Source organism: Salmo trutta, chromosome 19 (genome assembly GCF_901001165.1).
Source record: "Salmo trutta chromosome 19, fSalTru1.1, whole genome shotgun sequence".
Classification (NCBI taxonomy): Eukaryota; Metazoa; Chordata; class Actinopteri; order Salmoniformes; family Salmonidae; genus Salmo; species Salmo trutta.
In genome coordinates this window covers 29,215,617-29,243,425 of record NC_042975.1, presented here as the reverse complement: position 1 = coordinate 29,243,425, position 27,809 = coordinate 29,215,617, and positions in this window count along the sequence as shown.

Sequence of the window (27,809 nt, the reverse complement as noted above, 5' to 3'; positions counted from 1 at the left end):
TGAGATCATGTGACAAATCATGTGACACTTAGAATGCACACAGGTGGACTTTATTTAACTAATTATGTGACTTCTTGTCACGACTCCTACCGCGGGTGACTCCTCTCCCTGTTCGGGTGGCGCTTGGCGGTAGTCGTAACCGGCCTACTAGCTGCCACCGATCCCTTTTTCCCTTTCTGTTTGTTTTGTCTAATTAGTTTCACCTGTTTTCATTTAGGCTTGTTAGTTGGGCTATTTAAGCCAGTAGGCCCGCCTGTTCTTTGTGCGGGCTTAATGATCCTTCCACTGTGTTCTGTGTGGTGGATAGTATATTTTGGGCGTTTGTATTTTGGTGCGCCCGGCATTTTGGGCGAATTACTTTTGTGCGTAATAAAGCGCTACATTGAGCTTTCTGTCTCCTGCGCCTGACTCCGCACCCACTACGCCCAGACCGTTACAGAAGCCCGCACCTTCAGCATGGAGTCAGCAGGAGTAGCTCCTTCCATCGATGGAGGAACGTGTCCTCCATCACACCACCGTCCTCCATCGGATTGGGTCGGCGATGGACCAGATGATGGAGAGAATGGACCGATGGGAGAGGAGTGGTCTCCTCACTTCATCTCCGGCTCCCCCTAAGAGTCCACCTACTCCTCCCCCCTCCACGTCTGGCTCTGGCGCACTTCGTCTTGCGCATCTGAGGGAGTGCGATGGAGCGGCGGCTGGGTGCCAGGGATTTCTACTCCAGCTCGAGTTGTACCTGGCTACCGTGAGGCCGACTCCCTCGGGGGAGGAGAGTGTGAGCCTCCTCGTCTCCTGCCTGACGGGTCGAGCTCTGGAATATGCCAACGCTGTCTGGAATGGCCCAGACTCGGCGAGGGACTACTATCCAGAGTTCACCTGCCGTTTCCGGGCCGTATTCGACCACCCCCCAGAGGGCCGAGCGGCGGGTGAGCAACTATTCCACCTTAGGCAGGAGACGAGGAGCGCGCAAGACTTTGCGTTGGAGTTCCGGACCTTGGCCACTGGAGCCGGGTGGAACGACAGGGCCCTAATGGACCACTACCGACATAGCCTCCGGGAGGACGTCCGCAGGGAGCTAGCGTGTCGGGACACCACTCTTTCCCTCGACGAACTGATAGACATGTCAATCCGACTGGACAATCTGCTGGCTGCCAAGAGGTCAAGAAAGGGTCCTGTCAGTTTCACCTCCTAGCCCTCCAACGCCCATTCCTATGGAGTTAGGGGGGGCTGCGTCGAGGGGAACAGGAGGAGGGCACTCCTCCTGCACCAGCTGTGGTCGGAGAGGACACACAGCCGACCGGTGCTGGGGGGGCCCCTCTGGGAGTCGAGAGGGCAGGCAGAACACTTCTCGGTCATTCCAGGTGAGTCAGCATCAAACTCACCCAGAACCCCCTGTTGGTCACATGTTTGTATTAATAATTTTTCTTGACTTTTCTCCCTCTTCCCAGCATAAGGCACTAGTCGATTCAGGCGCAGCTGGGAACTTTATGGATCGCGGACTCGCCCTCAAGCTGGGGATTCCGCTGGTGCCGATAGATCCCCCCTTCCCTGTGCACTCCTTAGATAGCCGGCCATTAGGGTCAGGGCTGGTCAGGGAGGCCACGGTTCCACTGGACATGGTAACGCAGGGGAATCATAAGGAGCGGATTAGTCTCTTCCTTATCGATTCACCCAGCACCTCAGTGGTGCTGGGGGTGCCCTGGCTGGCCAGTCACAAAACCCGGTATTTCGTGGAAACATGGGGTTCTCAAGGGGTGGTCAGAGGAGTGTTCAGGTAGGTGTATGGGATTTTCCATCGGTGCCACGTCAGTGGAAAGTCCAGACCAGGATCCCACTGTGCGCATTCCCCCTGTGTATGCCGATTTGGCTTTCGCCTTCTGTAAGAAGAGGGCGACTAAATTACCACTCCGTCGACAGGGGGATTGTGCGATAAACCTCCAGGTAAACGCTGCGCTTCCCAGGAGTCACGTGTACCCATTGTCTCAGGAGGAGACGTTGGCTATGGAGACATATGTCACGGAATCTCTGGGACAGGGGTACATTCGGCCCTCCATTTCACCCATCTCCTCGAGTTTCTTTTTCGTGAAGAAAAAGGAGGGAGGTCTGCGTCCGTGCATTGATTATAGAGGTCTCAATTCCATTACAGTGGGGTTTAGTTACCCGCTACCTCTCATCGCTACGGCGGTGGAATCATTTCACGGAGCGCGGTTTTTCACGAAACTGGACCTCAGGAGCGCGTATAATCTGGTGCGTATTCGGGAGGGAGACGAGTGGAAAACCGCGTTTAGTACCACATCGGGCCACTATGAGTACCTCGTCATGCCGTATGGGTTGAAGAATGCTCCAGCCGTCTTTCAATCCTTTGTGGACGAGATTCTCAGGGACCTGCACGGGCAGGGCGTGATTGTGTATATCGACGATATCCTGATCTACTCTGCCACACGCTCCGTGCATGTGTCTCTGGTGCGCAAGATGCTTGGTAGACTGCTGGAGCATGACCTATACGTCAAGGCTGAGAAGTATGAGTTCTCCAAACGAGCCGTCTCCTTCCTGGGTTATCGCATTTCCACCTCGGGGGTGGTGATGGAGTGTGACCGCGTTAAGGCCGTGCGTAATTGGCCGACTCCAACCACGGTGAAGGAGGTGCAGCGGTTTTTAGGGTTTGCCAATTACTACAGGAGGTTTATCCGGGGTTTTGGCCAGGTAGCGGCCCCCATTACCTCACTGCTGAAGGGGGGGCGGTGCATTTACGGTGGTCGACAGAGGCGGACAGAGCCTTCAACCAGTTGAAGGTGCTGTTCACTGATGCACCCGTGTTGGCGCACCCGGACCCCTCTTTAGCGTTCATAGTGGAGGTGGACGCGTCCGAGGCTGGGGTGGGTGCCGTGCTATCGCAGTGCTCGGGTACGCCACCGAAACTCCGCCCCTGCCCTTTCTTTTCTAGAAAGCTCGGTCCGTCGGAACGCAACTATGATGTGAGGGACCGGGAGCTGTTGGCTGTGGTAAAAGCTCTGAAGGTGTGGAGACACTGGCTTGAGGGGGCTAGACACCCTTTTCTCATCTGGACGGACCACCGGAACCTGGAGTATATCCGGCCAGCTAGGAGACTGAATCCGCGTCAGGCAAGGTGGGACATGTTCTTCACCCGCTTTAGGGTTCACCATTTCATATAGACCAGGTTCCCTGAACACGAAGGCCAATGCGCCGTCCCGTCTCTATGACACGGAGGATCGGCCCATCGAGCCTACTCCCATCCTTCCAGTCTCTAAACTGGTAGCACCAGTGGTATGGGAGGTGGATGCGGACATTGAGTGGGCGTTACAGGTGGAACCTGCGCCTCCTAAATGTCCTACAGGTCGCAAGTACGTGCCGCTTGGTGTCCGTGATCAACTGATTCGGTGGGCTCACACACTACCCTCTTTGGGTCATCCTGGTGTGGAGAGGACAGTGCGGGGCCTTAGGGGGAAATACTGGTGGCCCTCCTTGGCTAAGGACGTGAGGTTCTATGTCTCTTCCTGTTCGGTGTGCGCCCAGAATAAGGCTCCTAGGCACCTTCCTAGAGGGAAGTTACAACCCCTCCCCGTTCCACAACGGCCGTGGTCTCACCTGTCGGTGGACTTCCTTACCGATCTTCCCCCGTCTCAGGGGAACACCACGGTCCTGGTTGTTGTGGATCGGTTCTCTAAGTCCTGCCGTCGCCTTCCGTTGCCCGGTCTCCCTACGGCCCTACAGACTGCTTAAGCTGTTGGGGCTAGGGGGCAGTATTTGCACGGCCGAATAAAAAAACGTACCCGATTTAAACTGGCTATTACTCTTGCCCAGAAACGAGAATATGCATATAATTAGTGGATTTGGATAGAAAACACTCTAAAGTTTCTAAAACGGTTTGAATGGTGTCTGTGAGTATAACAGAACTCATATGGCAGGCCAAAAACCGAGAAGATTCCATACAGGAAGTGCCCTGTCTGACAATTTGTTGTCCTTCAGTTGCATCTCTATCAAAAATACAGCATCTCTGCTGTAACGTGACATTTTCTAAGGCTTCCATTGGCTCTCAAATCGGGTACGTTTTTTTATCCGGCCGTGAAAATACTGCCCCCTATCCCAAACAGGTTAACTACAAGGATAAAGCATTTTTTACATTTTAGTCATTTAGCAGACACTCTTATCCAGAGCGACTTACAGTAGTGAATGCATACATTTCAATTCATACATTATTTTTTTATTTTATTTTATTATTATTTTTTATTTTTTTCCCGTACTGGCCCCCCGTGGGAATCAAACCCACAACCCTGGCATTGCAAACACTATTGCAAACACCATGCTCTACCAACTGAGCCACAGGGAGCACCAGGCCTGGAAATGACTGCCAAATATGAAAGGCACTGCCACTGTAGCATACAATCACACCAGTAAAGGATGGACTATCTGCACAATAAGGATGAAAATGTGAGATAATGGCATCAGACTGAACAGCCCCCATGTAACCTTAGCATTATCATTAGCAGTGGGCTACAATTATTTAGCAGGCTAGGCAGGTCATGCAAATAAATGATTAGCCTAGTAAGCAAAGGCACATACATGAGTACAAACACCCATCCCTGCAAAAATACTTTACTGTCAACACTGAAACAGGGCTACTTACATTACTTAACGCACACAGTACCACAGCAACAACTTATTTGTTGTTAGCTCTGCTTCCATGTGTTCATTCCCCTCTCTTTATCAGATTAGCCCCACCCAGTAGGCAGGCACCAGCAAGGTAACTAGAGGACACACAGGAGCAGCTAGTGGTTCGTTGGCATCTCAATCGTTGTCTGTAAGGGCCTTTTTTATATCCTGACCCTACACACCCTACTTAGACACAGGCAGTAGTGCTGACACATAACATTGGGAGTACAATAGAGCTTTTCTGAACTGTACCAGTGACTGACGAGACATGGAGAGACGTGGTTCTCCTCCTCTTTTTTAACCAGCTCATGTTTAAATCAGATACAATATGTAAAAACACCACTGGAGATACAACTCACCACTATAACTGGGCCTCTGCTCTAGACATTTTGTTTCCCTCCCTGTTGTGCTGTCTGTCTCAGCATCTTCTCTCACTCTGTGCTTCTTTTGTTCTCTGTCTGTCTGCCTGTCTGATTATAATTCTTTTATTTATTTCACCTTTATTTAACCAGATAGGCTAGTTGAGAACAAGTTCTCATTTGCAACTGCGACCTGGCCAAGATAAAGCAAAGCAGTTTGACACATACAATAACACAGAGTTACACATGAAATAAACAAACATACAATCAATAATACAGTAGAAAAATCTATATACAGCATGTGCAAATGAGGTAGGATAAGAGAGCTAAGGCAATAAATAGGTCATGGTGGCAAAGTAATTACAATATAGCAATTAAACACTGGAATGGTAGGATGTGCAGAAGATGAATGTGCAACTTGAGATACTGGGGTGCAAAGGAGCAAGATAAATAAATAAATACAGTATGGGGATGAGGTAGATTGGATGGGCTATTTACGGATGAGCTATGTACAGGTGCAGTGATCTGTGAGCTGCTCTGACAGCTGGTGCTTAAAGCTAGTGAGGGAGGTAAGAGTCTCCAGCTTCAGAGATTTTTGCAGTTCATTTCAGTCATTGGCAGCAGAGAACTGGAAGGAGAGGCGGCCAAAGGAAGAATTGGCTTTGGGGGTGACCAGTGAGATATACTTGCTGGAGCGCGTGCTATTGGTGGGTGCTGCTATGGTGACCAGTGAGCTGAGATAAGGTGGGGCTTTACCTAGCAGAAACTTGTAGATGACCTGGAGCCAGTTGTTTTGGCGACGAGTATGAAGCGAGGGCCAGCCAACGAGATCATACAGGTCGCAGTGGTGGGTAGTATATGGGGCTTTGGTGACAAAACGGATGGCACTGTGATAGACTGCATCCAATTTGTTGAGTAGAGTGTTGGAGGCTATTTTGTAAATGACATCGCCGAAGTTGAGGATTGGTAGGATGGTTAGTTTTACGAGGGTATGTTTGGCAGCATGAGTGAAGGATGCTTTGTTGCGAAATAGGAAGCCGATTCTAGATTTCACTTTGGATTGGAGATGCTTAATGTGAGTCTGGAAGGAGAGCTTACAGTCTAGCCAGACACCTAGGTATTTGTAGTTGTCCACATATTCTAAGACAGAACCGTCCAGAGTAGTGATGCTGGACGGGTGGGCAGGTGCGGGCAGCGATCAGTTGAAGAGCATGCATTTAGTTTTACTTGCATTTAAGAGCAGTTGGAGGCCACGGAAGGAGAGTTGTATGGCATTGAAGCTCATCTGGAGGTTGGTTAACACAGTGTCCAACGAAGGGCCAGATGTATACAGAATGGTTTAAACCAGGTGATGTTATCGCATATGTGGGAGGTGGAACAACATGGTTGGTTAAGGCATATTGAGCAGGGCTAGAGGCTCTACAGTGAAATAAAACAGTAATCACTAACCAGGACAGTAATGGACAAGGCATATTGATATTAGGGAGAGGCATGTGTAGCCAAGTGATCGTATGGGTCCAGTGAGTGGTTGGGCTGGCTGGGGACACGGCGATTCAGACAGTTAGCAGGCTGGTGCTAGCAAGCTAGCAGTTAGCAGGCCGGGGCTAGAATGCTAGCATATGGGCCTTAGAGGGACGTCGCGATGGGGGAAAAGTCTGTTTTTGCCTCCTCGTGCGGTGACGTCGATAGACCAGTCGTGAATTAGTAGGGTTCCAAGTAGCAGAGGGGTCCAAGTGCAATTGGCAAAATGGGTATAGTGGTCCAAGAAACTGGCCGGTGGATCAGCTAACAGTCCAATATGCTATAGATAGCTAGCAGGCTGCGGTTAGCAGAATGGGCCTTCAGGGGACGTCGCGCCTGAGGGGCCTGTTGGGATCCTCGGGCAGATTATGTCGGTATTCCAGTCGTGAAGGATCTGCGGGGTTCCGTGCCCCGTTCCGGCAGTAGAAGGGGTCCGGATATTGTAGCCGAGGAGTGGGCTTCAGGAGTAGCCCAGGAGCCCTAGCCGGGAGATGGGTCTAGCATGGGCTAGCCCCAGGCTAATTGGGGCTTGCTCCGGGGACGGAAACATTAGCCAGGAGTAGTCAACACGGGTTGCGGTTAGCTAGCTGCCATGATCCAGATGAAAGGGTTCAGAGTTTGCGGTAGGAATCCGGGGATATGGAGAGAAAAATAGGTTCGGTATGCTCTGGTTTGAAACGCGTTGTACGAATTGGCGAGAGCTTTCCGAGCTGAAGGTTAGCTGACTAATAGCTGATAGCTGGTAGCTAGTTAGCTAGCTAGCTTCAGTTGAGGTATTCCAGTTCAGAGGTAAATAGAAATACTTTAGAAAAAAAACAGATCTACACCACATTGGGTGAGGCGGTTTGCAGGAGAGTATTTTGAAGTTGGGGTTTCGGAAAAATATTAAAAAGTATGCGAAGAAAATGATATAAAAAGATATATACATGGGACGAGACAAGACAAAGACAAAGACGTCTGACTGCTACGCCATCTTGGATTACAGTGTGTGTGCCTTATACGTTATAAAAACCACGCTAACAACTTAGTCTATATTAGTAAGTTAGTGTCTGTCATATGTGTTTCTCTGAATCAACACCTACCATAAGTGTTATTTACTGCAGGGCTCCAGATTGACCTTTTCCACTGTTGTTACTGGTGCCACTAACTTTTACAGTTGATGGCACCAGCCCATGTGTTCATGTTAAAAAGTAATTCATAGTGCTTTATTAAGAAGTGTAATCATTAGACTACTGAGGTATTCAAGAAATAAGTTGTTTAATTTCATCTAACACTTCCAAGCAGGAATGCATGACTCAAGATATTTTGATGTGCCATCTAATCAAGTGACTGACATTCATTTTGGGTTGACAAATAAACAACAGTTGCTATATTTTATTGTCAAAATAGGATTCCAGATTTTCAAGATCTTTTGGGTTCGATAGAGATGAATTACATAGGTCTTTATATGCACTAACTAACATCAAAGGCTTATTAATTTGGGGTTCAACACAATGAGGAAGTGGAAACTCAAAACATATGAACTAGATCGCTAACTCTAAATATAATAGACTACCCACTGCCAGTAGCCAAGCGTTCATCCATCAGTAAATGTAATGTCCTAAAAAAACTTTGCAGTTGCAGGCTACTACCCATGAGACCTATAGGCAATTTTGGTATCTTGTAGTTGTCACTGTATTAGACTCAGCAGAGGTGATTAGATGATGTTAAAATGTTGAAGTTGAAATGGTGCTGGAATAGTGGAGGCAGCTCCTGTTTTCTTTGTGGTAACTCTCTGTGGTAACTCTAAATCAATAGCTGTTTAGTAGTCCAAAAAATGTCAGACTTGCTTGACCATGCTGTGGGTCATGTAACTGTTTGTTACATGCAACATGTTTTGTGGATTTCACCAGACAGATGATGCTCTCCGGTTTTATGATGAAACAAAGGTGTGGTTAAATTTATTCTGCCACTGTGTCTTCTTATTGTCTCTGCCTTAGGCCTATATATCAAAGTGTCAAGGCATATGAACTAACAGGTTATAGAGTAAGCATCGTACAACAAAGGTTGTAATATGGCTTTTTTTCCCTGGCTTGCCTTCCCTAGTGATTTTACCCCCGCACCGCTACTACTGTTCTATTCAGAAAGTCATTATAGCATAGTATTACTGTTGTATCGTATTATCTCTTCCACTGTGGATTAGAGACCATTTATTGAATCTCCCTCCTATTCTTATGAATGGCTCACACAATGGTTATTGTTGCTGTATATGAAAAGCCTGAGATGATCACATATGTGAGCACAATGTGGCTCTGATAAGGTGGACGGTACATAAAGACAGGTGTTTTTAAAGGCTGATGGAGCAGTTCAGTAAAATAATGAGGGCCAACAGGATTTCTGAGGGAGCTGGGAGCCCAACCTATCTCCAATGAACTGCATGATCTTTCTTAATGCTAAACCACATGTGTCATCATCAATCCTCACATTGTGTCTGGTTATTTATTTCACTGAGCTTTTTCTCTAGGGCCAAAATAAGATGGTTCTCAGAATGGTTCTTACACAAATGGGCTCTGTGCTGGCCAGGATGAAGATACTGAGAGCGGTGGAATGGAATATGAAGGGCATGCTCTTTGCAATTTGAGTGTGCGTGTGTGCATGCCTGTGAGCATGTATGTATTGTAAGTGTGCATGTACAGTGGGGAACCATAATTATTGGCACCCTTGATTAAGATGCGCAAAAAATACTGTATAAAATAAATAATACACATACTGAGCTATTTTGTATGCTCAATATATTTTTTGTGGAAATGTTATTATAATATACTAATACAATTCCTCAGAGAAAGAGATTTTGTTTAAGAAATAATACAAGGGGTCAAAATGATTGGCACCCTTGTATTCAATACTCCAGCACCCTCCCCTTGAGAGGATAACAACACTGACCCTTTTTTCTAAAATGTTTTATGAGATTGGGGAACACTTTACAAGGGATCTTAGACCATTCCTCCGTACAGAATCTTTCCAGATCCTCGATATCCTTTGTCTGCGCTTATGGACTGCCCTCTTTAATTCAAACCACAGGCCATGAGACACAATTTAGATGTTGTGGTCAATTAACCATTTCTTTATAGATTTTGATGTGTGCTCAGGGTTATTGTCTTGCTGGAAGACCCAGTTGCTGCCAAGTGTCAGTTTCCTGGCAGAGGCAACCAGGTTTTTGGCAAAAAAGTCCTGGTAATTGGTAAAGTTCATGATGCCGTTTTTCATATATTTATATATATATATATATTTCCATCCATCTCTGTGTGGCTGTGGCTCGTGTCTACTATGCAATGTGACACAGTGAAGTACCAGCGAAGTCCATTACTGAAGTGCAGCATATTTCCCCACATACTTCTCCAACTTGGTCCATGGTGAGAAGGTTGTGTGTGGGCATGTGTGGCTGGTGGGTGTAATGTAATGGACATGCCTTCCTCTGTGTCAATAGATTGGAGGATTTGAAAGCATATATTCTCTCTGACGTTAACTGCTGTGTAAAAATGTGCATTTAGTTGATGGACAGATTGCAATAAAAGCAATGGCAGCTGACCTTAAATTTCCTGGCAACTCCAACAACACAAGTTGTGTAACCTCTCTGAGGTTCAGGTGAGAGACTTTATTTGAGTCTTGTAGGGTTCTGAGTTGTGATGGTAATCAAGATATGGAGAACAAATGTCAAAACACTTGAATCCAATTAAAGTCTTTAATTTACATTGCGACGAAAGTTTGGTGCTCAGACAAACACCTCGCCAAACCTACGCTTTACATCTCCTTATTTACTGTCAACTTACACAGCATATACATTCTCATTGGTCAGTACAGAATCACTTTGTGAATTAGTCAACATGGCAACATATGGCTTCTAGATAATACTGAAGGTCATGTATGAATTGGTATATCTTATCCTCTTTGTTTCCCATGAGAAGTGCAAAGAGGCCCATACCTTTCCGATGTCATGACGTTGGCCTGTGGGTAAGGTTTATGACCCCCCCATAAATACCTTTCTCCCTTCCCCTCTCTCTCTGACCCTACTGAAGGACTTTTGAATAGCCTTTGTTAAATATAGAGAGTCTGGGAACATCAAACAAGTGGGGGGAAAGGAACCATATTTCGGTAATAGAACCAGTTGGAAATATACCAGGTACTTAATGAGTATGGATGTCAGTTCGGTTGTCATCTGAGACATTATGACTGATGACAGGACGACATAAACTGTACCTGGGAAAGTCTACACATTCTAGTTGTCAGAATCACATGGAATTGTTGTGCAATTTAAATGTTTGATATTATAACTGTTTGTTAGGAGATTAAATGTAATTTTAGCTTCCAAATGAGAGAATTGGGTTTTCATAAGGAAAGAGCCCTGACCAATTAGTGGCCTGCCCCTGTATAGAGACAGGGGTTATAAACGATGAAACACACCCTTCTCCCTCGCCACTATATAAGTCAGTGACACAATGTAACCAGCTGTTCCGGGTACGTGAGGTCTGCAGCCTCTGCGTTAAAAGGACACACATGTCAAGTACAGAACTAAGCCAACCTCAGCGTGAGCTTTGGTTGCGAATGGTATGAACTTTGAACCCTTATTCACTACAGAAGTGATACTTCCTAGCCGTTGAGTTAGCAGCGGCCGCTGTAGACGTGGGCTAGGAAAGGACGGACGACGTATCCAGTCTAACACACAACGAAGATACTACAACGTATCCATTTTACCACCAGTGACATTCTTCCGAGGACAGGAAGATCTCTGTTGGCCAACACGGCCAGCATCTACGACCAACCTACCGAAGCGCAGCTCAGAGTAAATATTTATTGCATTTTCCTTTTCCAAATGGGCTGTAATTTAGAATGCATACGATACTGTATTTAAAATGGCATAGCTGCTTTCTCTGTTCCTCAGTCTTCCCGCTCTTTCATTCAAGCCAACCCCCTTTCTTTGTGTAACAAGCCGCCATGCCGGTTTAGCCCACTAGGGCACATTCTCCTATCATTTCCTTGTAACCATATCTGTTTGTTATGCAGTTCTGTGAATTACTTAGATTAGTAAATAAATGATTTTAAGACAATTGATGTATGGATGACTCATAGTGAAGACTGGGTTCGTGCAGATAACTAACAATTTACGACGTTTGGAATGAGATTGACGTGAGGTAAATAACACATCATTAAAGGAGACTAATCGATCAGATATTATAATATCGGAAAGTTATATTAGGAAAATTATAACTTTGTAATCTGAATATTTTCCTTGGTGCCCCGACCTTCTAGTTAATTACAGTTACACGATTAATCAGTTTAGTCGCGCAATAATAATTACAGAGAGTTATTTGAAAAACATGTCTTCCGTTTTAATGATGCCAAAGACACGACACCGAGAAGAGTTATCTAGCACACATGCAATGAACATACTACTAGGTGATGTATCCAAACATCCTGTATATTAGAGGGAGAAGCATGTTTTAGCCCTGTTAAAGAGATGTACATATAGTGAAACATAGTCAGTTCCCATCAGACTGTCATGGCAGGATAAAGTTCAAGGTCACATGGATTTAGAAGTAGACGTTAAGGCAGCCCACATAGCACTGAAAGTCTTCATATTCTTCCTTATTGAAGGGTATCTGCAATATTTAATGCAACTCTTCTGAAAACTTTCAGAGAGAAAATCCTTCTCTAATGATGCATGTACTTCAGTTAACCTGTTTTGCAGGGATCGCCATATTCATTGTGACATTCTGGAATGCCACCATTTTGAGAACAATGTTCCATTTGGAATGGTGATCCAGGCCTTCATTACACAGTCATACACCCTCGTTGGCTACCCCTATCCTAAAGCTGTGCATGCATCTTTTAAAGTGTCACACTCCATAGAGAGGAGAGCAAATGCTGTATACATGGAGTGTTGAATATGTATTAGTTTCAGTTTGTCACCAGTGTTGATCTTGGGGGTTGTGTGTGTATGTGTTTGCACGTGCATGTGTGTGTACTGTACACATGGGTGCATGTGTGTGCACACTGCGGCGTGCGTGTGTTTGTGTGTGTTGTGCGTGTGTGTCTCGTGTGGTGGCAGGGGCACTTCAACAGGCAGCAGCAGGAGCTGTCATAGCAGCCTCTGTCATAGCAGCCTCTCACACAACCCCATGCCTCATTATTACCTTGGAGAAGCACTGGGAGCTCTGCATGGCACTTTCGACCTTGTTCAACTCACAAAACTTCGCTCAAACTGTCGAGTTACCCCACAGTTTGACTGGTCTTGACTCTCATGGGTAAACTCTGTGGCTTCTCTTCGGTGTGAAAAACTTGAAAGTTGTCTGCTGTGTAAATGCATCAACTACTCTGCAACCGACTCACCGTGACAGAGAGAGTTTGGCACATTTGAAAAGAAAACAACATTCGACTTCCAGTATTTTCCCATTTTCAGTTGGAACTGCTTGAATCAAGTCACACTGAATATAAAGGCATGGAAAGGAAGAGTTTAGGTAGGACAGTTATGGTATGTGTCACAACTGTGTGTAGGAACGGACCAAGGCGCAGCATGAGTATCGTTCCACATCTTTTATTTGAATATGAAACTTTGCAAGACAAAACAATAAACTATAAACAAAACACAAACCGTGACAACAGAGGTGCAACATGCACTAACTCAAAAATAATGTCCCACAAACACAAGTGGGAAAAACATCTACGTAAATATGATCCCCAATTAGAGACAACGATGACCAGCTGCCTCTAATTGGGAATCATACAAAAACCCCAACATTGAAAAAAGAAACTAGAACACAACATAGAAAAAATAAACTTGATAAACCCCCCAGTCACGCCCTGACCTACTCTACCATAGAAAATAAGAGCACTCTATGGTCAGGACGTGACAGTATGTTTATCATTACACTGATGGTCCTGTGAATAGGCTGTAAGTGTCTCCCGGATGTACAGTATATGGATAGAGACTTTTATCAAGCTCTAAATCTACTCTCTCCTCAGGTATTATGAGAGACAAGACTATAATCTAATAGGATCCCATGATGCCAATAGTCTGCGTGTAATGAACTCTCCAGCCTGAGGCTACACCCTCTGGTTGTCTAATGTGTGCCACAGGATGTTCACTCACTCACTCCTTCTCCCTCTTTAGGACGTCTGCATACATAGGTTTGGTTTGCTCATGGCAGAACTAGGCTTGGTGACGCAACCGTCTGTGCTCGCATACTCCCTAAAGACCTTCGCTTGAAAAATAATAAGAAAAAAAACACTTCAAAATAGTCTGAAATAATGTAAGATAAATCAAGAAATCTGTCATTAATTTTGATGTTTTTTACGAGGAGGTCTTAGCTGCACAATTTTACCTCTAGCTAAGATGTTTGGTGCAGTATTTCTCAAGTTATTAAAGGTGCATGAAAACTAGTCGTCTCTCGTTGAATGACAACAAACACTTCATGTTCCCACTCCTACTAGGAGTAATACCATTGACCAAATCACCGACGAATGGACAAGAACATCCAGAAAAAAACCCTGCCCAAGATCAAAACATACAAAAATGTCATCATAATATATGCGCAAACTGTTTCGACTGAAAAGTACAGTGTCTTGCGAAAGTATTCACCCAGCTTGGCATTTTTCCTATTTTATTGTCTTACAACCTGGAATTAAAATATACATTTTTTTAGGGTTTGCTTCATTTGATTTACACAACATGCCTACCACTTTGAAGATGCAAAATATGTTTTATTGTGAAACAAACAAGAAATAAGACAAAAAAACGGAAAACTTGAGCATGCGTAACTATTCACCCCCCCCCCCCCATGTAGAGCCACCTTTTGCAGCAATTACAGCTGCAAGTCTCTTGGGGTATGTCTCTATAAGCTTGGCACATCTAGCCATTGGGATTTTTGCCCATTCTTCAAGGCAAAACTTCTCCAGCTCCTTCAAGTTGGATGGGTTCCGCTGGTGTACAGCAATCTTTAAGTCATACCACAGATTCTCAATTGGATTGAGGTCTGGGCTTTGACTAGGCCATTCCAAGAAATGTAAATGTTTCCCCTTAAACCACTCAAGTGTTGCTTTAGCAGTATGCTTAGGGTCATTGTCCTGCTGGAAGGTGTACCTCCGTCCCAGTCTCAAATCTCTGGAAGACCGAAACAGGTTTCCCTCAAGACTTTCCCTGTATTTAGCGCCATCCATCATTCCTTCAATTCTGACCAGTTTCCCTGTCCCTGCCGATGAAAAACATCCCCATAGCATGATGCTGCCGCCACCATGCTTCCATGTGGTGTTCTCAGGGTGATGAGAGGTGTTGGATTTGCGCCAGACATAGCGTTTTCCTTGATGGCCAAAAATATACATTTTAGGGGAGTTTGGGGAGTCTCCCACATGCCTTTTGGCGAACACCAAACGTGTGCTTCTTTTTTTCTTTAAGCAATGTCTCTTTCTGGCCACTCTTCCATAAAGCCCAGCTCTGTGGAGTGTACGGCTTATGTGGTCCTATGGACAGATAATCCAATCTCCGCTTTGGAGCTTTGCAGCTCCTTCAGGGTTATCTTTGGTCTCTTTGTTGCCTCTCTGATGAATGCCCTCCTTGCCTGGTCCGTAGGTTTTGGTGGGTGGCCCTCTCTTGGCAGGTTTGTTGTGGTGCCATATTCTTTCCATTTTTTAATAATGGATTGAATGGTGCTCCGTGGGATGTTCAAAGTTTCAGATATTTTTTTATAACCCAACACTGATCTGTACTTCTCCACAATTTTGTCCCTGACCTGTTTGGAGAGCTCCTTGGTCTTCATGGTGCCACTTGCTTGGTGGTGCCCCTTGCTTAGTGGGGCCCCTTGCTTAGTGGTGTTGCAGACTCTGGGGACTTTCAGAACAGGTGTATATATACTGAGATTATGTGACAGATTATGTGACACTTAGATTGCACACAGGTGGACTTTATTTAACTAGTTATGTGACTTCTGAAGGTAATTGGTTGCACCAGATCTTATTTAGGGGCTATATAGCAAAGGGGGTGAGTACATACGCACGCACCACTTTTCCTTTTTAAATTCTTTTGAATTTTTTGAAACAAGTCATTTTTTTCATTTCACTTCACCAATTTGGAATATTTTGTGTATGTCCATTACATGAATTCCAAATAAAAATCCATTTAAATGACAGGTTATAATGCAAAGAAATTGAAAAAACTCCAAGGGGGATGAATACTTTTGCAAGGCACTGTATATGGTAATCTTTACCCCTCTTCCGCCTCTTCATCTTATCTTTAATGTCTTTTCAATACTGTCTGCTAGCCTTTACGCCGCCATAGAATTGCAAGGGGGAGTAGAGGCTTCAAGAGGAGAAGGCAATAGGATGTCCTTTTTACACCAGAGTAGAATGTTGTTTTTTGACTATAGTTCAGCGTTCAACACCATAGTGCCCTCCAAGCTCATCACTAACCTAAGAACCCTGGGATTAAACATCTCCCTCTGCAGCTGGATCCTGGACTTCCTGACGGGCCACCCTAAGGTGGTGAAGGTAGTTAACAACACCCGCCACGCTGACTCTCAACACGGGGCCCCTCAGGGGTGCGTGCTTAGTCCCTTGCTGTAGTCCCTGTTCACCCACGATTGCGTGGCCGTGCATGACTCCAACACCATCATTACGTTTTCCTTCGACATGATGGTGGTAGGCCTGATCACCGACGACGATGAAACAGCCTACAGGGAGGAGGTCAGAGACCTGGCAGTGTGATGCCAGGACAACAACCTCTCCCTCAATGTCAGAAAGAATAAGGAGATTGTCGTGGACTACAGGAAACGGAGAGCCAAGCACGCAAACATTCACATCAACAGGGCTGTAGTGGACCGGGTCAAGAGCTTCAAGGTCCTTGGTGTCAAAGGACCTCTCATGGTCCAAACACACCAACACAGTCGTGAAGAGGGCACGACAACACCTCTTCCCCCTCAGGAAGCTGAAAAGATTTGGCATGGGCCCTCAGATCCTAAAAAAGTTATACAGCTGCACCATTGAGAGCATCTTGACTGGCTGCATCACCGCTTGGTATAGCAACTGCTTGGCATCCGACTGCAATGTGCTACAGCGGGTAGGGCGCACAGCCCAGTACATCACTGGGGCTGAGCTCCCTGCCATCCAGGCCTTAAACATTTTCAAAGACTCCAGCCACCCAATTCATAGACTGTTCTCTGTGCTAGCGCATGGCAAGCGTTACTGGAGCACCAAGTCTAGGTCCAAAAGGCTCCTGAACAGCATCTACCCCCAAACCATAAGACTGCTGAACAATTAATCAAATGGCCACCTGGACTATTTGCATTGCACCCCTTTTTTTCACTGACATTCTTGCACTGACTCTATGCACACTCACTAGACTGTACCCATACACCAACACATACTACACTGACACTCCAACAAACACATACACATGCACACACACACACACTACATACACTCTTACATACTGTACATACATGCATATTGACGTCACACACACACTCAATCATAACATACTTTCACACTTTTCACATACGCTGCTGCTACTCTGTTTATTATCTATCCTGATTGCCTAGTCACTTTTACCCCTACCTACAGTACTGTACATATTACCTCAACTACCTCACACCCCTGTGCATTGACTCGGTACTAGTACTCGTTGTATATAGCCTCGTTATTGTTATTTTATTGTGTTACTATTTCCTTTTTTTCTCTTTATTTGCAATTTTTTGTTATTTTTAACACTGCATTGTTGCGAAAAGGTTTGTAAGTAAGCATTTCACAGCAAAGTCTACACCTGTTTTATTCAGTGTATATGACAAATACAATTTTATTATATTTGATCAACAAAAGTGTCATGACGTTGTATTAGTTAATGAGACGGCTGTTGCTCATCGAATGATTAACGGTTTATAATTGCGTGATTAAATGAATCAAACAATTATTAACTCATTAACCTGGGGCACCATGGGAAAATTACTTTTATTGAGTTTCTATTTCCCAAATTAACTCAAAGAATATCAGAATATTGATTTTACAACAGTCGCTAATTAATCAATTTCCTTCTGTACGTCGCATAATCCGGGAATCTGCACGGACCCGGGTCCCACCAATGAGTTCGTACCACACCAATCTTAGTTGATTATTTATTTACTAGCAAGCTAAAATGATGATAAAAGATACACATACACAAAACACAGTCTAAGCTATTGATTAGAACTTAGTATAACGGGCCAACACACTATGGTGCGTGTTACCCAAAATGGGGATTTAAAAGAGAGAGAAAAAAGGAAAGTACACGAGAGAAATATACATTTGGGTGCATTTGTCAGCTATGCTTATTTTAACCCTAGCCTTGCCCCAAACTGCCGCTCTTATGGGTCAGAATATAATGATGGAATTACGTGTTGGAGGTCTCAGATGGGAAGCTCCGCGTGGCTCGTTTAGGCTTCTCAAGGACGCACTTCTCCGACGCAACTCTCTGGTTGTCCTCACGATGTCAGTGTCCCTTTTGGCTTAGTGGTCTGATTCCTCATCCTTGCTTTGGAAGGGGGCTTCTGAGGACAGACAGCTCTGTAGCTCAGAGCTCACAGCGTAGGAATGAAACAGTGTAGATACCATGATTCAATGGAGAGTGGAGGCTAGATGGTTCGGCTTGAATTCACCCGCTTAGACGCAGCTACTCATCCGTAGCTTGGGTAGAAAAATATTTATTTGGCTTCAACCTTGTGTTGCGTTTTGGGGTTCGTTGACTTTGTTAGACCTTGGCTGCAGCCTGGGGTTACTTTAGTCTTCAGTTCATTCTTCAGTCCCCTGTCTTATACCTTCGGGTCAGAAGTGGACGTAACCGCCTTTAGGGCAATTCTCTGGGCGTACCAAGTTAAGAGGCAAGGCCTAGATTTTACTAAAATCCAATTTTAGACAACTAACTTCACATTTCATCTTTACCAAAACATTCTCTTTGATTTGGACATTTTCCACACAACGTACAATGTATAAACATCAGGCATATACTGGGAAAACTCTTAAAGGTACAATGTTTTCGTAATAACGTCATCTATTAACCTTTAATAACAAGACAAAAATGACATACATTTTCATATTCCATCTATCGTCATGACCACCATTGTGGCTGACGGAAACCATTGTTCCAAAGTCCCTTTATTGCATGTTTAATGTTCTGAGGCCAGTTCTCCATAGTGAGGACAAAGGAATTTCGTCTGTGGCCTAAGATTTATCATGGGTGTGAGGGGTCATAAAAACCCCACATCTTCAGACCCCTAGATCTCTCCTCCGCTGTTGGGGGTGAGAGATAATCTGTAGGGTTGTGGTCTCCTGTAACCTGACCTGATCAGGACAGTCATGACAAGAGATTAGACGAACCAAAACAAGGTTCTTGAAAGGATGCAACTAAAACGTCTGAAGGAGCCTCTGGAAAAAGTAAGAACCCCAATTTAGTTTATTGGGAGCTCTCATACACAGTATGTGGTAAACATCGTAGAAGGTTCATGTCTGTTCGACTAACAGAATATCAAGAACAAGAAATGCCTCAAGAGTTGCTTCTCAGTGCTCAAAATAGACTGACACAACAATACTGACTATCACAAATAACTGTGGACATATCAATGTTTAGTAATGAGAGATGTCTATTGTCAGCATGATATGTCAGCACAATCTCCATCCCATCTACAGTATTCACCCATGCCAGGCCCCCTCTATGACTAGATACTGTACATCATTAGGGCCAAGAAAACCTCCTGTCCCTACACATCACACATGCATCCAAAATGTGTTGGTATTTGTTCCCCCCAGGTAAGACATTCAGAAGAGAGGTTGGTGGAGCTCCAGTCAGTACTCTCAGTCAGTGGCCTACATAGGCCCCAGCCTGGAGGAGAATGTTCCCTCTCCACATCTGGCCTGCTCATAATCTCCCAGTTTACTACGGGAAGCAACAAATAGCCAGCAGGGGGAAGTTAACAGAGATCCTCAAGACATGCTCCACTTTCTCATATTTCTCAGTGCATATTGTGTCACTTGACTTGGTGTAGTTTTAAAGGATATTCCCAAAGCATTGGATTGCATTGGGAGCGGTTTAGGATTCTGTAGGTGTTTCTATTTTAGTGGAGGAGAGCATTGATGTGACCCTGAGGGAAGGTTGCTAGTACTACTGCCAGTGATCCTGTCAAACCCGTGTCCACCCAGTGGTTGATGATGAAGGAAGGCCCTGGTACACCCGTGCCCTACAGCTCCACAGCACTGTTCTGCAGCTAGCTCCTCTCTACATGGACCAATGTAGGGATGCCATGTCCTCCACTGGGGAGCAGAGAGAGAGAGAGAGAGAGAGAGAGAGAGGGAGAGAGAGAGAGAGAGAGAGAGTGAGAAAAGAGAGAGAGAGAAGAGAAGAGAGAGAGAGAGAGAGAGAAGAGAAGAGAGAGAGAAGAGAGAGAGAGAGCAAAAGAGAGAGAAGAGAGAGAGAGATACATTTACAATTAACCAACAGACTTTCAATATTATAAATCCAGTGACATGTATTCATAAATGCAAAGGGAAGCCAGGCTTCCCCCCAAAATGTACCTAAAAATATAATAAAATAAAAACATAAAATAATCTGTTTCGTCTCTCTGTGTTTCATCATTTTCTTTCAGTTCGCAAGAATTTATCTCACCGGAGAAAGCAACCAAACATCGCCCCTCTGTCTCTGTATGTGTAGCCCATCTATCTGATGCTGTCTGGTCAAAAAAGAGTATGACATTGTTGCTGCCCATAGCATTGAATGCAAGTGAAGCCAGTGAGCATTTGGCCTCACTTGATAAAAAGTATAAAATAATAGCCAATCAACATTGAGCTAAACTGAGTGTGCTCAACCATGAATGGTCCTGGAGCACCAGAAAAAAGTGTCAAAGGAAGCCAGTTTGGATTTGGCTTCACACCAATCACATCACATTGAGAGCAAAACGTCATTGACAGAAAAAACTTGAATTGTTGCATCTCGTTGTGTTGTTGTTGTCTTCCAGTGGCTAGCTACCTAGCTAAAATGGTCCCTTTCCTATATTAGCCATGGATGGAGATAGGAATTTGGACTTTGGTTTTACTTAATCTGACCTACTGGCCAATGATTATAATGACGATTCTGATCCAACCATAAATTCATACATTGTGCCACTGGCCTGAGAGGATGGAAGTTCAATATGTAGCTAGATGTAGGTAGGCTAATGTAAACTAGCTGGCTCATCATTGCCCATTAAGTTAGGCTAGCGAGCAAGCATTTTATCCAGGTAGCTTAGGACAACAAAAACTAAAAGAGTGTACTGTATGACAGAGTCATAGACCGACCGTTTAGGCAACATGAAAGAGGATGGCATTGGCACTTCTCTACAAGTAGGGCGAGTCAACATGTTATTTTCTACTCGCACACAAATCAGAACCAAGGACAGATACATCATATTTAGCTTACGTTGATTGGACTATCTGTTAGTTGTCACTGTATTAGACTAAGCACAGTGTCACGCCCTGGCCATAGAGAGGGTTTTATTCTCTATTTTGGTTAGGCCAGGGTGTGACTAGGGTGGGCATTCTATGTTCCTTTTTCTATGTTTTTTATTTTCTATGTTTTGGCCGGGTATGGTTCTCAATCAGGGACAGCTGTCTATCGTTGTCTCTGATTGGGAACCATACTTAGGTAGCCCTTTTTCCCTCCTTGGGTTGTGGGAAGTTGACTTTGTTTAGGGCACTTAGCCTTTAGCTTCACGGTTTGTTGGGTAGAGTTTATTGTTTTGTTCGGCGTCTTTCCAATAAAGAGAATATGTACGCTCACCACGCTGCACCTTGGTCCTCTCCTTTCAACCGTCATTACACACAGGTGATTTGATGATGTTGAAATGTTGAAGTTACAATGGTTCTGGAATAGTGGAGACAGCTCCTGTTTTCTTTGCAACTTGCGATAAACTCTGTGCTTCTAAATTAATAGTTGTTTAGTAATCTGAAAATGTCGGAAACTTCAACTTGCTTGACCATGCTATAGGTCATGTAGCTGTTTGTTACATGCAATATGCTTTGTGGACTTCACCGGACAGAAGTTGCTCTCCGGTTTTCTGATGAAACAAAGGTGTGGTTGAATTTATTCTGCCACTGTGTCTTCTTATTGTCTCGGTCTTAGGCCTCTATTTCACGATGGCAAGGCATATGAACTAACAGGTTATAGAGCAAACAACGCAATTATCACAACACATAGGTTGTAATATGACTTTTATTTTGGCTTGGCTTCCCCAGTGAATTTACCCATGCACCACTACTGTATAAATACGGTTTCCATTAAGCTGTTCATGGTCATAGATGATGGTGGAAATTAACAAGCATACATAATTATTTATCCTCATACTTATAACCTAGAGCAGGAGAGAGGGAGGGAGAGACAGAGAGGGAGAGAGAGAGGGAAGGAGAGCAGTGATGCACATCCTGTACCGCATTCACTGTGAAGCACCGTCTGTACGTTAGGGAAAGGGAAGGGAGTGGCAAAAGGTGCATACAGGCATGCAGTGTGAATGCTGACGATAGGCTGCACTGGCTGGCAGCAGAAGGGGATAAACAACACCAGAGCAAACAAGTGAACATACTGCTGCAGTTTACAGAGACAGAATCAATGACCATAAGATCAAAGCAATACATGTATTACTAACAATGAATAAATAAAGAGTTTATTATCAATGTATGTGCTCTTAATGTGACTACAGTAGCCTAGCGGTTAGAGTGTTGGGCCAGTAACCGAAAGAATGCTGGCTCAAATCCCCGAGCTGACAAGGTAAAAATCTGTAGTTCTGCCCCTGAACAAGGCAGTTAACCCACTGTTCCCCAGCAGGCAAGCATTGTAAATAAGAATTTGTTCTTAACTGACTTGCCTAGTTAAATACAATTTATTGATAGGTAAGATAAAAAAATACAGTGCTAGGCTACATGTGATCAATGGCATGAAAGAAACAAAACGTTTCGACTAAATTTCAAACTATACTGAATATCTCAAGGTGCTGTAAGTCTGAAGTGTGTGTGTCTTTCCATTGAGAGGCAGCCAGGTAGTATTGTGTTGTTAACTGTAAGACAGACAAGCGATGAGAGGGTAAAGTGGCCTGGAAGCGGAGGCTGTTTGATGTTGTCCCTCTACCCTTCCTGCCACTGATTTCCCCCTGGATGCTTATGGTGGGCGGTGGTTGGGAAAAGCAAGGTACTTCTCCAGACCATGCAATCAATCTATGCAAATGCTAACTCCATCCACTACAGTGCTTACAGTCGAGTAGTTTAAGACCCTGATTTGTCTGGATGAGCTGCTCAATACTGACAGTGAGGTAAAACACAAGGTAGTGGTGTTTTTGGCATTAACAACCTTACTTTATCTAGCACGTATGGCCAACGCAAAATTCATGTTTTCCCTTACAATTGTCAATCTTAATTGATCACTACAACCTTAGAAAGTAGTGTTCTATGGCTGTCCCCATAGGAGAACCCATTTAGCAGACACTGATCCAGAGCCACTTACAGTAGTGAGTGCATGCAATTTCCTACTTTTTTCTCTGCACTGGTCCCCTGTGAGAATGAACCCACAATCCTAGCATTGCAACCACCACACTCTACCAACTGAGCTACAGGTTCCAGGTAGAACCCTTTTGGGTTCCATGTAAACCCTCTGTGGAAATGGTTCTACATGGAACCCTAAAAGGTTCTACCTGGAATCAAAGGGGTTCTTCAAATGGTTATACTATGGGGACAGCCAAAGGACCCTTTTAGGTTCTAGATAACACCTTTTTTTGTAAGAGTTTGTGAAATTTAAATGGAAAGAATTGTTGGGAAAAATCCTTTATTCGAGGCAGAATAACCCAATAACATTTCTGTCTGAGTGTCTTTAGGTAAGAGAGCGGGGCTTACCACTACTCAGTTGAGAGAAACATAATTTGCAATTTTTCTCTCAGACACACTTGAGAAGAACATCCCCACTAGAGATATAAATCCCTGCTTGTGTTTGTTAACTTTGATTTACTTGAAATCTGACGGAGGGAAAATGTGATCAAACAGCCAACTGTCAACACGAGGAGCAGCACTCAGAGAGAACATGACGCAAATCTGAAATTACCTTCCCAGCTTGTCTGGGACAAGGAAAAGTACAGAGAATGATTGCCCAGGTGAGCCTTCCCTGACCCCCACAGCCCTGCTGCTGCCCAGTGGAGAGCAGAGACAAATAGGCCTACGGTCTCTCTCTCCATCTCTCTCTCTCTCTCTCTCTCTCTCTCTATGGCCTAACTAAGATTACACAGTCCCTCCAACACCACTACATCATTCCGAACTCCTCTTTGTCTACTTCCAGGCTCCGGCAAGCTGTCAATGTTAATCGAATTGGCAGGGAGAAAATGAAAGTGTCTGTGTGAGCAGGGCCTATGTGTGTGATGGCCTACATAACACAGGAATTAGAACCACTGTTGCTCGGACTGGGGACGGCCTGACCAAGAAGGATGAAGAGGAAGATGAAAACATTGCCCTGAGATATTGAGGGGGATAGGAGAAAGATAGAGAGAAAGAGGGGGAAAGAAAGAGCAAGAGATTGATAGAGAGGGCAGGAGAGAGAGAGAAACCCATAGACAGAGAAATTCAAGTGAATACGTTTGGTATTGTATGTGAGAGAGAGAGACAAGAGATTGAGGAAAGAGTGGGAGAGGGAGGACAAAAAAATCTACGACAAGAATGATGAAGTGAAAGGTTATTGTGAGCATCAGGTAAAAGAGGGAGGGAGAGAAAAGTGAGAGACAGAGGCAGAGAAAGAAATATGGGGAGTGTTTCAGCTGAGGAAAACAGATAAACAGTCCATGACCTTTTCAACAATTCCATCTGTAAGAGCATCATGAGCTGTCTCTCAGCTGGTATGCTTTGTGCCACTGTCACCTGTATGTTTCCCATTTCAATTCTCTCTCCCATTCTGCAGAGACCTCAACCTGTGTTTATTGACTTCCCGAGTATTTCTACCATATTTCATCAGTCACGGTCAGTAATGACTTATTCCCTGTAAGACAGGAATATTATGTTTTACAATGGTGAGACTGATGTACAACCAAAATACTATATGTGATTAGCTGAATATATGATGTCTACGATGTACTTTATAATAAAAACAACTTTTTTGTAAATAGCACTAAACACATGACATGAGTACAATCACAATTTTCTCACACTGATAATGACAATCCACAGCCCTGTATGGGTAAGAAAATACAGTGTTGTCCTTTAAATCTGCCACATACTTTGCCTTCGGAAAGTATTCAAACCCCTTCACTTTTTCCACATTTTGTCATGTCAGCCTTATTCAAAAATGTATTAAATCATTTTATTTTACCTCATCAATCTACACACAATACACACTGACAAAGCAAAAATGAGCAAATTTGTTCCTAAGTAAAACCCAAAATCTCACATTTACATAAGTATTCAGACCCTTTACTCAGTACTTTGTTGAAGCACCTTTGGCAGCAATTCTTCTTGGGTATGATGCTACAAGTCTTCTTGGGTATGACGCTACAAGCTTGGCACACCTGTATTTGGGGAGTTTCTCCCATTCTTCTCTACAGATCCTCTCAAGCTCTGTCAGGTTGGATACGGAGCGTTGCTGCACAACTATTTTCAGGTTTCTACAGAGATGTTCCATCGGTTTCAAGTCCGGGCTCTGGCTGGGCCACTCAAGGACATTCAGAGACTTGTCCCGAAGCCACTATTGCGTTGTCTTGGCTGTGGGCTTAGGGTCGTTGTCCTGTTTGAAGTTGAAGTGCTCAGAGTTGAGTGCTCTGGAGCAGGTTTTCATCAAGGATCTCTCTGTACTTTGCTCCATTTATCTTTGCCTTGATCCTGACTAGTCTCCCAGTCCCTGCCGCTGAAAAATACCCCCACAGCATGATGCTGCCACCACCATGCTTCACCATAGGGATGGTATCAGGATTCTGCCAGACGTGATGCTTGGCATTCAGGCCAAAGAGTTGAATCTTGGTTTCATCAGACCAGAGAATCTTGTTTCTCATGGTCTGAGAGTCTTTAGGTGCCTTTTGGCAAACTCCAAGTGGGCTGTCATGCCTTATTTTTAATTTAACATTTATTTACCTAGGCAAGTCAGTTAAGAACAAATTCTTATTTACAATGATGGCCTACCCCTGCAAAACCCTCCCCTAACCCGGACGACGCTGGGCCAATTGTGCGCCGCCTTATGGGACTCCCGATCACTGCCGGTTATGATACAGCCCGGGATAGAATCAGGGTCTGTAGTGACACCACACGCACACACACTACATACGCCCACACACACACATACTGCAACATACTGTAACACACACACGCATACTGACCCCCCCTTCCCTCCTCACACACACACTGCTGACACTGTCTATTATCTATCCTGTTGCTTTACTTTACCCCTACCTATATGTAAATAGCTACCTCAATTACCTCGTACCCCTGGACATCGACTCTTGTACTTTTATTTGTATTTTTTACTTGTTATTGTTATTCGTTATTCACTGTGTATTTATTCCTCGTGTCACTATTTATTTCACTGTTAGTCTACACCTTCTTTTTTACGAAGCATGTGACAATTACTATTGTATTTTATTTGACTCGTAAACCAAACCCAGAAGTTTTCTGAGAAGAACATCCTCAGACCACGGGATGACCCAAATCTCCAGGGTAACACTGCGCTGATTTTTTTTGGTCCTTGTTTCTCCAGTGGTCAGAGCAGGATTAAGGTCTCCTTCACAACAAAACAGACATGCCCAGAGAGTCAGAAGTTCACAACCCAGAAGTCATAATGACAGCTGCATTCTGTGGCACAGTGAGCAGGAAGAGGAGGTTGAAGAAGATGATGATGATTAGGATAAGGAGAATGGCAGAACCTTGAGTGGTCTTAATTTAAGGTTAGGCATAATGCTAAGGGTAAGGTTAAGGTTAGAGTGCCATCAGACCTTGTGTGGCTCAGTTGGTAGAACATGCTGTTTGCAATGCCAGGGTTGTGGGTTCGATTCCCATGGGGGACCAGTATGGAGAAAAGAATGTATGAAATGTATGCATTCACTACTGTAAGTTGATCTGGATAAGAGTGTCTGCTAAATGACTAAAATGTAAGTGTGATTTATTGGAGAGAAATTGGTGTGCTTTCATCTTGGTGCCAGAATGCCAGTACCTTGAGTGAATGAACTACTGTACTGCAGGGGTGGGCTGTTCTGCTAAACTTGTTTCTGTGCAGTAGATTAGCAGTGATAGGTGAAATTTAGCTTGAAAGCAGCCAAGGCACTTTGTCAAGGCCAGGCCTGGGCGCTGAATAAAAGGATGTGTCTCTGTACCACAACATGTAAGCCTTTTTCAGATTTCCCTGTGCTGTACCGTTACTGAGCGAGGCTGGCTGGAGAGCAGATAAGTTCGTCTCTCTGTGTTGAATATGAGAAACGTTGAGCTTCACACACATTTTACATTTTAGTAATTTAGCAGACGCTCTTATCCAGAGCAACTTAAAGTAGTGAATGCATACATTTCATGCATTTTTTTTGTACTGGTCCCCCATGGGAATTGAACCCACAACCCTGGCGTTGCACACACCATGCTGGCGCTGCAAACTGAGCCACCTGTTACTCCACCAAACAGATGTGCTCATGACAGTCTCACCTTTCCAAAGAGGGGTCATAAACGGTTTGTAGGCCAAACCATTCGAACGCTACAGATGATTTTGTGAGAAGACCGATTTTTGGGATGACTCATGATCTGACAAACACCGCTCTAGTTCTGCCACCTTTCACCGCAGATGTGGAAGTGTGACATAGGTGGATGCGGTGGATTGAGACACATCCAACTGAAGAAAAAAAACGATATCTCTAGCTTAAACTGACACGGACATCGACCTTAGTTAAAGGAGATGGTTTTACTACTTGCATACTATTCCATAATATGGGGCTTGTGAAAGGGATATTTTTCTCCACATGAGAGGATCCTGACAAGAAAATCGCCACAAAATCGTCATCCACAAGCTTTACGGCAGTCGTTTGAACTCTCTGTCCCAGACATCCTAATTTCGAAGAGATCTTCTCACAAAACCAATTGTCCAGACCGAACCTTTAGAGCTACAAACTAACCTGTCAGCAATATCGAAAGGGGAGACTGTCACAAACACAAAAGGGTTCGTTGTTTTGTTCTACAACGCACACAAGCTTCAGGGGAGTAGTCTGAAGGTAACCTAGCACTGGGATGTAAAAATGGTGGTAA